This window comes from Rattus rattus, chromosome X (assembly GCF_011064425.1).
Source record: "Rattus rattus isolate New Zealand chromosome X, Rrattus_CSIRO_v1, whole genome shotgun sequence".
NCBI classification, from domain to species: Eukaryota; Metazoa; Chordata; class Mammalia; order Rodentia; family Muridae; genus Rattus; species Rattus rattus.
The window spans coordinates 96,869,165-96,883,765 of NC_046172.1; the positions used below are offsets into that span (position 1 = coordinate 96,869,165).

General features: G+C 39.5%; 1 long non-coding RNA gene across 1 annotated transcript in view; it reads left to right on the forward strand.

Moving 5' to 3' along the window:
• The window catches only part of LOC116888866, a 154,124-nt gene that overhangs the window by 51,199 nt on the left and 88,324 nt on the right, over window positions 1-14,601 (forward strand). The gene's annotated exons all lie outside the window — the stretch shown is intronic.

The following is a 14,601-nucleotide window of genomic DNA, read 5'->3' on the forward strand; positions in this document are numbered from 1 at the left end:
AGATTAAGAACTGACAAATGGGACCTCACAAAACTGCAAAGCTTCTGTAAGGCACTGTCATTAGCACAAAACGGCAACCAACAGATTGGGAAAAGAGCTTTATCAATCCTACATCTTTTAGAGGGCTAATATCCAAAATATACAAAGAACTCAAGAAGTTAGACTCCAGAGAGCCAAATAACCCTATTAAAAATGGGGTACAGAGCTAAACAAAATATTCTCAGCTGAGGATTATCAAATGGCCCAAAAGCACCTAAAGAACATTTCAACATCCTTAGTCATCAGGGAATGCCAAATCAAAACAACCCTGAGATTCCACCTCACACCAGTCAGAATGACTAAGATCAAAAACTCAGGTGACACATGTGGCCTATGCATATCACAGCCATCCAATTAGACAAGATGGATGAAGCAAAGAAGTGCAGGCCGACAGGAGCCGGATGTAGATCGCTCCTGAGAGACACAGCCAGAATACAGCAAATACACAGAGGCAATGCCAGCAGCAAACCACTGAACTGAGAACGGGACCCCTTGGAAGGAATCAGAGAAAAGAACTGAAGAGCTTGAAGGGCTCGAGACCCATATGTACAACAATGCCAAGCAACCAGAGCTTCCAGGGACTAAGCCACCACAAAGACTATACATGGACTGACCCCAGACTCTGGACCTCATAGGTAGCAATGAATATCCTAGTAAGAGCACCGTGGAAGGGGGGAAGCCTGGGTCCTGCTAAGACTGAACCCCCCAGAGTAAACGTAGATTGTTGGGGGGAAGGCAGCAATGGGGGAAGGTTGGGAAGGGAAACACCCATAAAGAAGGGGAGGGGGAGGGGGATGTTAGCCGGAAACCGGAAAGGGAATAACACTCAAATGTATATAAGAAATACTCAAGTTAATAAAAAAAAAAAAAAAAAAAAGAAACTCAGGTGACAAATAAGATGGCAAGGATGTGGAGAAAGAGGAATACTCCTCCATTGTTGGGGGATTGCAGACGGCACAACCACTCTGAAATCAGTCTGGAGGTTCCTCAGAAAATTGGACATTGAACTACCTGAGGACCTAGGTATAATTCTCTTGGGCATATACCCAAAAGATGCTCCAACGTATAACAAAGACACATGCTCCACTATGTTCACACTTGCAGCCTTATTTATAATAGCCAGAAGCTGGAAAGAACCCAGATGCCCTTCAACAGAGGAATGGATTCAAAATTCTGCACATCTACACAATGGAGTACTCAGTTATCAAAAAACAATGACTTCATGAAATTCATAGGCAAATGGAATGAACTAGAAAATATCATCCTGAGGAGGTAACCAGATCGCAGAAAACACATTTGGTATGCACTCATTGCTAAGTGAATATTAGCCCAAAAAGCTAGAATTACCCAAGATACAATCCACAGAATATAGAAAGCTCAAGAAGGATAAACACAGTGAGGATGCTTTACTCCTTCTTAAAAGGGGGAAAATATCCATAGGAGGGGACATGGAAGCAATGTTTAGAGCAGCAACTGAAGGAATGGTCATTCAGAGCGTGCCCCACATGTGGCCCATATATATACATCCACCAAAACTAGATAAGATTGCAGAAGCTACAAAATGCATGCTGAAAGGGACTGGATATAGATCTTTCCTGAGAGACACATCTGGAGCATGTACAATACAGAGTCAATGTTAGCAGCAAACCACTGAACTGAGAATAGGACCCCGTTTAGGGGAATTAGAGGAAGGATTGAAAGAGCTGAAGGGTCTTGCAACCCCATAAGAACAACAATGCCAACCAACCAGAGCTACCAGTGACAAACCATTACCAAAGACTATACGTGGACTGACCTAGGGCTCCAACTCCACATGTAGTAGAGAATAGCCCTGCTGGGGGCACCAGTGGAAGGGAAAGCCCTGGTCCCTCCAAGGTTGGACCCCAGTGCAAGGGAATATGGGGGGCATTAGGGGGATGGATAGGGGAACACCAATATGGGGGGAGGGGGAGGAGATGGGGTGCTATGGACAGGAAACCAGGAAAGTGAATAACATTTTGAAATGTAAATAAAGACATATATCTAATAAAAAATAAATAAATAAAAAGAGGTGAGGATAATAACAGATTTCTGATGGCATGCAGAGGATAGCGCCTCTGGTGGCAGGAGCTGAAAGAGCATTAGGGAGGAGTTGGGAAAGAGTGTGTGTGTTTGTGTGTGTGTGTGTGTTTTGTGTGTGTGTGTGTTTTGTGTGTGTGTGTGTGTGTGTGTGTGTGTGCATGCACACTCCTTTCTCAAAACAGAGAGCAGAGCAGGTAAGGTTATGGAGATGAGTTTAGGTGGATACCTGAAGTAGTGTCCTGAGCAGTGGCATAGCCCTAAAGTGAATGTCACCAGGTTTGAGTTGTGAAGAAGTTAGGAGCAATAATTTTACTTTTTTATTAAACCAAGAGCAATATGAGACAGGGTCTCATTTATCCAGGATGGCCTTGAACTTGCTATAGGGTTGAGGATGGCTTTGAACTAATTATGCTGCATGCTGAGATTACAGCTGTGTGCCACCGTGCTTGGTTTTACATGATTCTGCAGATCAAGCCCAGGCCTTCATACATGCCGGATAAGCATTTTCCACACTGAACTAATTCCTAGCCTTTAAATTTTATCTCTGACCCAGGCCTCGTGTTGGTGTGTGGGGGTAAGTCAGAAGACAAATTGTAGGCGTTGATTCACTCCTTCCAACCATATGGAGCCCAGGGATAGAACTCAGGTCTTCAGTTTCTATGCCAAGCACATTTACCAGCTGAGCCATCACGCTGGCACAGCTCTCATTGTGTTACTCTGGCAGGCCACAACTTGCTGTGTAGACAAGTCTGGTCACAAAGTCACAAAGACTCACCTGCTTCTGCTACCTACTCAAGCGCTGTAGTTAAAGGCCTGAGCCACCAATCCTGAGTGTGAAGAGCCTTTTAATTGCTAGACCAGGCCTTTGGCCACCTATACTACTGTTTCAGGACACACTAGGAGCCTACCTATTTCCCCCACCTCATTGACCTCATCGCTCCCCTAGATATGAGGCCTGTTTCCTAGCCCTCTAGACCAGTGAGGGACATGGAAGACAAGGAAGTGTCTCCTGATTTCGTCCATGTGGCAACAATGGCATCCTGGGATATCTGAACCAGCAGCCTAGTAAAGAAAAGTCTAGAAACTCCTGTGCACACGTTTGAGACCTTCAGCAGGAGCTGGCATGGGAGGAGCTGAAAGTGCCTGCCTATTCAAGTGGTTATCTCTAAAAAAATTGAGTCAGAGCAGAGATTAAAGGTGTGTGCCGCCAGAAAAAAATAAAAACCAAACCAAACTCACTCTAAATAAAACAAAACAGAAGGAGTCAGTAAGATTTGAGGGATATCCATCAGATAAGCATAGCAATCAATGATTTTCTTACAGACATCTTTCATTTTGAGATAGGACGTCACAAAGAACAGGCTCGCTTCATACTTTCTCTGTAGCCCTGGAAGGCATTAATCTAGTTTGCGTATTTCCTTTCTTATCACATCTATTTATTTGTTGCACGCATGTGTGCATGCACATACACACAGGCCATGTCATATACATGGAGGACAGAGGACACCGTGCAGGAGTCAGTATTCTCCTTTCACTGAAATTCTCTCCGTCTTCCATGAGCAGCCCAGGACTTGAAGTGAGGTCATCATTCATGTGGGCAAGCACCTTTACCCATGAGCCATCCCATTGCGCCAGCGCTGAGTTCTGAATCTGCTTGTTTCCACCTCCCAAGAGCTGGAATTTCAGGATTATGCCACTACGCCAGTGTTCACAGTCTTTAGACTGTCTTTTCCTTCTCCATCTTGTGACTTTCTTTCAAAGAAAGGAATTCAATTTTACCAAAGCACTATTTATTAATTACTTTACATGGGATTTGCTCTTCGTGTCTGAATCTAAGGAGTCTTTTTACCTAAAGTTATTCTGTGTTTTCGTCTAGAAGTTTCTAAAATTTGGGGTTTCAATTTTAAATATTTGATCAATGTTGAGTTCACCCCTTTTCTATGTTGTGAGATGAATTTCAGTTTTTGTATAACTAGTTTTAAGAACACTGTCTATTGTTAATCTTATGTTTCCGACTGAATTTTCTGTTGAATCAGCACTATGGAGTCAATTGGACATACATGTGTAGGTGTATTTCTTGGATCTATATTGCATCCCATTGATCAGTTCTTGAATTAATGGCATATACTGTTTTAATCATTTAGCCTTGCAAACTATCCTCAGTTTCTTATAATTATCACAGTCCATATGGGTAGCCTCCTTCTCCAACAACTTTATTCCTAAGGAATTTGTTCTTTTTAATGATTATTTTCCTTATTTTGTGGATATTGGTTTTGTGTTTGTTATTGTGTAGAAACACAACTATTTTTGTATGTTGGTGATTTTGTTTTCTGCAGCTTCGCTGAATTTAGTAGACACAATTATTTTGTAACACATTTAGGCCTGTGTTGCATAAAATCGTGTCACCTGCATACAGAGATAATTGGTTTTTTTCTTTTTATGTTTTTTTCTCACATATACAGTTCATTGATGTTTAACAACGGGGATGAGAATATAAAGGAAAAAAAGCTCTTCATTTCAACAAATGTGTTTAGAAAACTGGATATTCACACTCAGAGGAACGAACTAGATTTAACCAAAAAGGTCAACTAAAGTGAATTAAAGACTTAAAATTAGACTCAAGGCTGTTCAATTCCTAGAAAAATATATAGGAAATAGTTTGCTATTGACCTTGTGGGTGATTTGTTGGCCATGATACTAAAAGCAGAGCCACAAAAGGAAAAATAGACAAATGGAATTCCATCAGGACATAAAGCAGCCCAGAATTAAACAACAAACAATAAAGATGTAGCCTACAAAATGGAAAATGTTTGCAAAGCAAACAGCCAATAAAAATAAGAGTAATTCATAGAATTCAGTAACAAGAAGAAGCACAAATGAGTGGAGCTTTACACCAATGGCAGAGAGCTTGCATGGAATTCCCAAGGACCTAGCTTGGATTCCTAGCGCTACCAAAAAAATATTCAAAAGTATCAAAGAGGCATGCCTCTAAAAACTACATGTAGGTGATTAGCATGGGATAAATGTCATTAATCATTCAGTAAATACCAATAAATACTGCAATGAAACAATTTCCTCATGCCTGCTGTCTCAATTAAGATTTCTATTGCTGTGATAAAGCACCATGACTAAAGCAACTAAAGGAGAAAAGGGTTTATTTGTTTGACTTACACTTCCACAGCACTGTTCATCATCAAAGGAAATCAGGACAGGAACTCAAACAAAGTAGGAACCTGGAGGCAGAAACTGATGCAGAGGTCTTGGAGGGGTGCTGCTTACTGGCTTGGCTTGCTTCCCGTCTTGCACAGTCTGCTTTCAGATAGAATCCAGAACCACCTGTCCAGGGATGGCTCCACCCACAATGGGCTGGGTACTCCTCCACTAATCACTAAGAAAATGCCCTATAGGCCTGCTTATAGCCTGGACTTGTTGAGGTCATTTCTCAGTTAAGACCCCTTCCTTTCCAGTGACTCCAGCTTGTGTCCAGTTTACATAAAACTACCCAGCATGCTTGCTAAAATGGCTAGTATGACAGAAGGCGATATCAAGCATTAGCAAGGCTGTGGCTATAGGCAAGGCTTGTACACTGTTGCTGGGAATGTGAATTGATACAGGCACTATGGACGACAGCATGAAGATTCTTCAAAAAAAAAATGACCATTGAGAGGACTCACTGAGTAAAGCCACTTACTGAATAGCTGAATGAATGAATTTGGAGTAAAGCCACTCCTGAGTAGTTTAATTTGATTTCTGGAAGCCATATGGTGGTTGGAGAGATCCACACACATGCACCCTCCTCTCCAGATATGCAAATGAATATAATAAAACAAAAAATAAAATTAAAAATAGAGTGATCATGTGATTCAGAGATATGTTCTGGAAAGTTCATTTAATCTATTTTTGCCTTTGTGTAAGCAATTAAGTGTGTTTTTATAAATCCACGTGCATATATCTAGTCTTTATGATGAAATAGGCACTGTAGTACAGTTGATTGCTCCTGGAGTTGTGATAAACTAAGCAACTCAAGCTCAGATCATGCACAAGAGAAAAGGATGCAATTAAGAGATGTGAATTTTGTGGCCCAGTGTAAAGCACTGTCTTATACTAAAGTGTTTTCAATAAGGAAATAGGGTAAAAACAACGATAAAGGCATAGATCAATAAACATGGAAAAATAAATGCCATTTTTATTATTCACCAGTGTCATGTATTATAGCAAATTTGATAATGCTATACTTTTATATGAGTGGTAACATAACAGGTTTGCTTATAGCAAACATGTGAGTATTGCATTGTGCTGCAACATAAAGATAGCTAAGATGTTACTAGGTAATAGAAAATTTTATGTCCATTACTGTCTTACAGCTCTACCTTTATACTTGTAGTCCATCATTGGCAAGGCCATCAATGTGTGACATGAAACTATAATCCAGGGAAGTGAAACCAGGACTTTGATGTGATTCACTCGTGGAAACATTTTTCATATTATCTAAAATATGTCAGCAATCTAAACATCTACTGATGGATGGAAAATAAAAGTGGGCATATATAGACAGTGGAGTATTCGTCTTTAAAACAGGAAAACTCTGTGCCATGTGTTACAACATGGATGTACCTGAAACAATGAAGACATGAGAGACATCCTATATGATGCTACTTATTAGAGTAGCTAGCTTCACAAAAGCAGAGATTAAAATGTGTGTCCCAGGAACAGGATAAGGAGAAAGTAGGGATTTATTAGTATAAAGGTTCAATTATGCAAACTGAGTGAGTCCTAAAGATGAACTCTTCAGTGTAGTGCCTATAGCTAACAATGGTATGTTATATATTCCAATATTTTCTAACATAGGAGCTCTTACGTTAAATGTAATTATGACAAGATAGCAGTAAAGCTATAGAGGGCAGGAGGAAACTTTTAGAGGTGAGCATTTTTATGGAATTGATTTTATTGTGGTTTCTTGAGTACATGTTCATCTTCAAACTCATAAATTTGTCTACATTACCTAGATGCAGCATTTTATATGCAATGTTACCTCCATAACGAGCTTTTTAAAATCTTGAAAATTTGGAACTTATCTCCTGGCTTTATTATTCTTTTCAAACTGTTTTTGGCTGTTCTAGATCATTTGCATTTGCAACTGAATTTTAGAATCACTTTGCCAAATTTTAGAATTGGCATTGTCTACAACAAATCTTGCATGGAGATTTTGCATTAAAAAAATCATTTTAGAGCTATAGATGAGTTGAAAAATAGTATATCATTTTCCCATCTACACTATTTTAGGTTCTTCTAATTCTCCTAACTTGCACCCCTCTCCTCATATAATACATAATAAGCAAGTGACGTATCATGAGTGGTATTGAACTTGATCACTTGATTCAGGTATTATTAGCAGGATTTGATTTCTTCCCAGTAAAGTTAGTATTTTTCTGTGCTCATGGTTTATTCTTTAAGATAGAAACAACCTAGTTCAGTTTAAAAGGAGATGAATTAATTTACCCCAGTATCCAGGAAGGAGGGTTGTTTAAAAAAGCACTTGGGTATACATTAAAGCCACCACAGTAATTAATATAATTTTGGAAAACAGCTTTAAAGGCTATGTAACTATCCTATTTCTTTTTAAGGTTGTGTGCACTAGCATTAGCATTTATCAGTGTATTTTGCTGTTAGCAGCTGTTACTATGGTGCTCTAATAGCTGTTTTCTCTTTACTTATTTAGTTCGCATTTATTAATTAGAATTATTGAGTAAGGAGGAGTTGTTTATTGAGGCATTTATTTAAGGATGAGTATTCTCAGATATTTATTTTCTTCACTGGCTTATAATTGAACAATATTAATATTTTAGAAAATATTTTTATTATCTAAAGCAATTTTAAAATTTAATTATATTTTGATTATATTCTTCCCCTCCCCAAGTCCTTCTCGATCCTCTTCTTCTCCCTGTTCTCCCAATGCTAAGATCTTTCCCCTGAAAAAAACAACCAAACCCCAGTACAACATCCCCCCTCACACAAACCAAGAGGGCAAAATAAAATCACACCCCAAGAAGACAAACAAACTGTAACCAAATAAAGCACACACAAAAATCTCTCCTGAAAATGAGGCCTGTCCAGGAAGTAGTTGATATACCGTGTCACTCGATTGGAGAACACTGATTTTCCCTCATCCAGAAGGAATACATGACAGTTCAGTTGTTAACCTTTATCCTAGTTGCTAGTTTTTCATTCATTCATTCATTCATTCATTCATTCATTCATCACTCATTCATCCATCCACTCTTTAAAAATTTAAGAAAATAAAATACAACAAAATCAATCAAAACTATCACATCGAAGTTGGACAAGACAAACAGAAGGAAAAGAGTCCAAGGCACAACAATCAGAAATCCATTCATCCACACCCTCAGAAGTCTCATAAAAACCCTAAACTGGAAGCTATAATAGATATACATTAAGGACCTGGTGCAGACCCATGCAGGCCCTGTGCATGCTGCTTCAGCCTCTCTGAGTTCATATGAGCTTTACTCACTTTGATCCAGAGGGTCTTGTTTTCTTGGTGTTTTTTTTTTCTGTCTGCCTCTCTCTCTCTTTTATTTTGCATCATTATCATCACCTTTTATTATATCATTTCAGATTCAAATATTTTGCTTGTGATAAGTGTATATTTTGCTTTTTACAAGAACAAATGGGAATGAAGTAGTAAAATTTGTTTTGGTAGTTATAATCATCAAAATTCTTATTTCATTGCTGCTTGGAACATAATAAGACATATTTCTGCAATTTCACAACTATCTAAACATTGTTTAATAATTTAATACTGAAAAATAGTGTTTTAGAAGAAAAATGCACATTTTCCCTAAAAAGTAAAGACCCATTGGCATTTGGAATATTTAATGTTTCAGTTCTTTCTATGATGTTGTTTAGATTGAACACTCTTCATTTTCACATATAGAAGCGAATAGGTAATACAAAATCCTCTACGTTTTCTACCGTAAAAAGCAGTTTCCAGTTTTACCCATTTATATAGGTTTATGACTTCATATTTTTGTAGCCTTATACATTTTTTATTGGATATTTATTTTTATTTGCATTTCAAATGTTATTCCCTTTCTGGTTTCCTGGACATAAGCCCCCTATCTCAGTCCCTCCCCTTCTTCTATAAGGGTGTTCCCCTCCCCATCCACCACCCCTTTCCGCCCCACCGACCTTCCCCTACACTGGGGGTCCAACCTTGACAGGACCAAGGGTTTCTCCTTCCATTGGAGCCCAACAAGGCCATCCTTTGCTTCATATGCAGTTGGAGCCATGGGATAGTCCATGTATAGTCTTTGGGTAGTGGTTTAGTCCCTGGGAGCTCTGGTTGGTTGGCATTTTTGTTCATATGGGGTCTCGAGCCTCTTCAAGCTTTTTCAGTCCTTTCTAAGATTCCTTCAATGGAGGTCCCAGTCTCAGTTCAGTGGTTTGCTGCTAGCATTCACCTCTGTATTTGACATGCTTTGTCTGTGTCTCTCAAGAGACATCTGTATCTGGTTCCTGTCAGCATGCCCTTCCTAGCTTCATCAATCTTACCTAGTTTTGGACCACATGTGGGGCAGGCTCTGAATGGCCGTTCTCTGCTCCAAACTTTGCCTCCATTTCCCCTTCTATGAATATTTTTGTTTCCCCTTTTAAGAAGGAGTGAAGCATCCTTTGGTCATACTTCTTTTTGAGCTTCATGTGGTCTGTGGATTGTATCTTGGGTAATTCGAGCTTTTGGGCTAATATCCACTTATCAGTGAGTGCATACTATGTGTGTTTTTCTGTGATTAGGTTACCTCACTCAGGTTGATATTTTCTAGTTCAATCCGCTTGCCTATGAATTTCATGAAGTCATTGATTTTTTTTTTTTTTTTTTTTTTTTTTGGCTCTTCCTTGACTTTTTTTTTTTTTTTTTTTTTTTTTTTTTTTATTAACTTGAGTATTTCTTATGTACATTTGGCAAACATCCCCTTCCCTCCCCCCCTTCCTTATTGGTGTTCCCCCCCCCACCCCCCCCCCATTGCTGCCCCCCCCCCGACCGGGTTGTTCACTGGGGGGTCCTTCTTTGCAGGACCCCGGGCCTCCCCCTCCCCTGGGTCTTTTACTAGGATATTCATTGCTACCTATGAGGTCAGAGTCCAGGGTCAGTCCATGTATAGTCTTTTAGGTAGTGGCTTAGTCCCTGGAAGCTCTGGTTGCTTGGCATTGTTGTACATATGGAGTCTCAAGCCCCTTCAAGCTCTTCCAGTTCATTCTCTGATTCCTTCAACGGGGGTCCCGTTCTCAGTTCAGTGGTTTGCTGCTGGCATTCGCCTCTGTATTTGCTGTATTCTGGCTGTGTCTCTCAGGTTCGATCTACATCCGGCTCCTGTCGGTCTTCACTTCTTTTCTTCATCCATCTTGTCTAATTGGGTGGCTCTATATGTATGGGCATGTCTCTGAATGGGTGTTCCTTCAGTCTCTGTTTTAATCTTTGCCTCTCTCTTCCCTGCCAAGGGTATTCTTGTTCCCCTTTTAAAGAAGGAGTGAAGCCTTCACATTTTGATCATCTGTCTTGAGTTTCATTTGTTCTAGGCCACTAGGGTAATTCAAGCATTTGGGCTAATAGCCACTTATCAGTGAGTGCATACCATGTATGTCTTTCTGTGATTGGGTTAGCTCACTCAGGATGATATTTTCCAGTTCCAACCATTTGCCTACGAATTTCATAAAGTCGTTGTTTTGATAGCTGAGTAATATTCCATTGTGTAGATGTACCACATTTTCTGTATCCATTCCTCTGTTGAAGGGCATCTGGGTTCTTTCCAGCTTCTGGCTATTATAAATAAGGCTGCATGAACATAGTGGAGCACGTGTCTTTTTATATGTTGGGGCATCTTTTGGGTATATGCCCAAGAGAGGTATAGCTGATCCTCAGGCAGTTCAATGTCCAATTTTCTGAGAAACCTCCAGACTGATTTCCAGAATGGTTGTACCAGTCTGCAACCCCACCAACAATGGAGGAGTGTTCTCTTTCTCCGATCCTCGCCAGCATTTGCTGTCACCTGAGTTTTTGATCTTAGCCATTCTCACTGGTGTGAGGTGAAATCTCAGGGTTGTTTTGATTTGCATTTCCCTGATGACTAAAGATGTTGAACATTTCTTTAGGTGTTTCTCAGCCATTCGGCATTCCTCAGCTGTGAATTCTTTGTTTAGCTCTGAACCCCATTTTTTAATAGGGTTATTTGTCTCCCTGCGGTCTAACTTTTTGAGTTCTTTGTATATTTTGGATATAAGGCCTCTATCTGTTGTAGGATTGGTAAAGATCTTTTCCCAATCTGTTGGTTGCCGTTTTGTCCTGACCACAGTGTCCTTTGCCTTACAGAAGCTTTGTAGTTTTATGAGATCCCATTTGTCGATTCTTGATCTTAGAGCATAAGCCATTGGTGTTTTGTTCAGGAAATTTTTTCCAGTGCCCATGTGTTCCAGATGCTTCCCTAGTTTTTCTTCTATTAGTTTGAGTGTGTCTGGTTTGATGTGGAGGTCCTTGATCCACTTGGACTTAAGCTTTGTACAGGGTGATAAGCATGGATCGATCTGCATTCTTCTACATGTTGACCTCCAGTTGAACCAGCACCATTTGCTGAAAATGCTATCTTTTTTCCATTGGATGGTTTTGGCTCCTTTGTCAAAAATCAAGTGACCATAGGTGTGTGGGTTCATTTCTGGGTCTTCAATTCTATTCCATTGGTCTATCTGTCTGTCTCTGTACCAATACTATGCAGTTTTTATCACTATTGCTCTGTAATACTGCTTGAGTTCAGGGATAGCGATTCCCCCAGAAGTCCTTTTATTGTTGAGCATAGTTTTAGCTATCCTGGGTTTTTTGTTATTCCAGATGAATTTGCAAATTGTTCTGTCTAACTCTTTGAAGAATTGGATTGGTATTTTGATGGGGATTGCATTGAATCTGTAGATCGCTTTTGGCAGAATGGCCATTTTTACTATATTAATCCTGCCAATCCATGAGCATGGGAGATCTTTCCATCTTCTGAGGTCTTCTTCAATTTCTTTCTTCAGAGTCTTGAAGTTCTTGTTGTACAAATCTTTTACTTGCTTGGTTAAAGTCACACCGAGGTACTTTATATTATTTGGGTCTATTATGAAGGGTGTCCTTTCCCTACTTTCTTCTCGGCTTGTTTCTCTTTTGTGTAGAGGAAGGCTACTGATTTATTTGAGTTAATTTTATACCCAGCCACTTTGCTGAAGTTGTTTATCAGCTTTAGTAGTTCTCTGGTGGAACTTTTGGGATCACTTAAATATACTATCATATCATCTGCAAATAGTGATATTTTGACTTCTTCTTTTCCGATCTGTATCCCTTGACCTCCTTTTTGTTGTCTGATTGCTCTGGCTAGAACTTCAAGAACTATATTGAATAAGTAGGGAGAGAGGGCAGCCTTGTCTAGTCCCTGATTTTAGTGGGATTGTTTCAAGTTTCTCCCATTTAGTTTAATGTTAGCCACTGGTTTGCTGTATATGGCTTTTACTATGTTTAGGTATGGGCCTTGGATTCCTATTCTTTCCAGGACTTTTATCATGAAGGGGTGTTGAATTTTGTCAAATGCTTTCTCAGCATCTAATGAAATGATCATGTGGTTTTGTTCTTTCAGTTTGTTTATATAATGGATCACGTTGATGGTTTTCCTCAGATATTAAACCATCCCTGCATGCCTGGGATGAAGCCTACTTGATCATGGTGGATGATTGTTTTGATGTGCTCTTGGATTCGGTTTGCCAGAATTTTGTTGAGTATTTTTATGGCCGATGTTCATAAGGGAAATTGGTCTGAAGTTCTTTTTCTTTGTTGGGTCTTTGTGTGGTTTAGGTATAAGAGTAATTGTGGCTTCACAGAAGGAGTTCGGTAGTGCTCCATCTGTTTCAATTTTGTGGAATAGTTTGGATAATATTGGTATGAGGTCTTCTATGAAGGTCTGATAGAATTCTGCACTAAACCCGCCTGGACCTGGGCTCTTTTTGGTTGGGAGACCTTTAATGACTGCTTCTATTTCCTTAGGAGTTATGGGGTTGTTTAACTGGTTTATCTGTTCCTGATTTAACTTCGGTACCTGGTATCTGTCTAGGAAATTGTCCATTTCCTGCAGATTTTCAAGTTTTGTTGAGTATAGGCTTTTATAGTAAGATCTGATGATATTTTGAATTTCCTCTGAATCTGTAGTTATGACTCCCTTTTCATTTCTGATTTTGTTAATTTGGACACACTCTCTGTGTCCTCTCGTTAGTCTGGCTAAGGGTTTATCTATCTTGTTGATTTTCTCAAAGAACCAACTTTTGGTTCTGTTGATTCTTTCTATGGTCCTTTTTGTTTCTACTTGGTTGATTTCGCTCTGAGTTTGATTATTTCCTGCCTTCTACTCCTCCTGGGTGTATTTGCTTCTTTTTGTTCTAGAGCTTTTAGGTGTGCTGTCAAGCTGCTGACATATGCTCTTTCCTGTTTCTTTCTGCAGGCACTCAGCGCTATGAGTTTTCCTCTTAGCACAGCTTTCATCGTGTCCCATAAGTTTGGGTATGTTGTACCTTCATTTTCATTAAATTCTAAAAAGTTTTTAATTTCTTTTCTTTATTTCTTCCTTGACCAGGTTATCATTGAGTAGAGCATTGTTCAATTTCCACGATATGTGGGCATTCTTCCTTATTGTTATTGAAGACCAGCTTTAGGCCGTGGTGGTCCGATAGCACGATGGGATTATTTCTATCTTTCTGTACCTGTTGAGGCCTGTTTTTTGACCAATTATATGGTCAATTTTGGAGAAAGTACCATGAGGAGCTGAGAAGAAGGTATATCCTTTTGCATTAGGGTAGAACGCTCTATAAATATCCGTTAAGTCCATTTGGCTCATGACTTCTTAGTCTGTCTACGCTCTGTTTAATTTCTGTTTCCATGATCTGTCCATTGATGAGAGTGGGTGTTGAAGTCTCCTACTATTATTGTGTGAGGTGCAATGTGTGTTTTGAGCTTTAGTAAGGTTTCTTTTACGTATGTAGGTGCCCTTGTATTTGGGGCATAGATATTTAGGATTGAGAGTTCATCTTGGTGGATTTTTCCTTTGATAAATATAAAGTGTCCTTCCTTATCTTTTTTGATGACTTTTAGTTGAAAATTGACTCTATTTGATATTAGAATGGCTACTCCAGCTTGCTTCTTCCGACCATTTGCCTGGAAAGTTGTTTTCCAGCCTTTCACTCTGAGGTAGTGTCTGTCTTTGTCTCTGAGGTGTGTTTCCTGTAGGCAGCAGAACGCAGGGTCCTCGTTGCGTATCCAGTTTGTTAATCTATGTCTTTTTATTGGGGAGTTGAGGCCATTGATGTTGAGAGATATTAAGGAATAGTGATTATTGCTTCCTGTTATATTCATACGTGGATGTGTTATGTTTGTGTGCTTTTTTTCTTTTGTTTTGTTGCCAAACGATTAGTTTCTTGCCT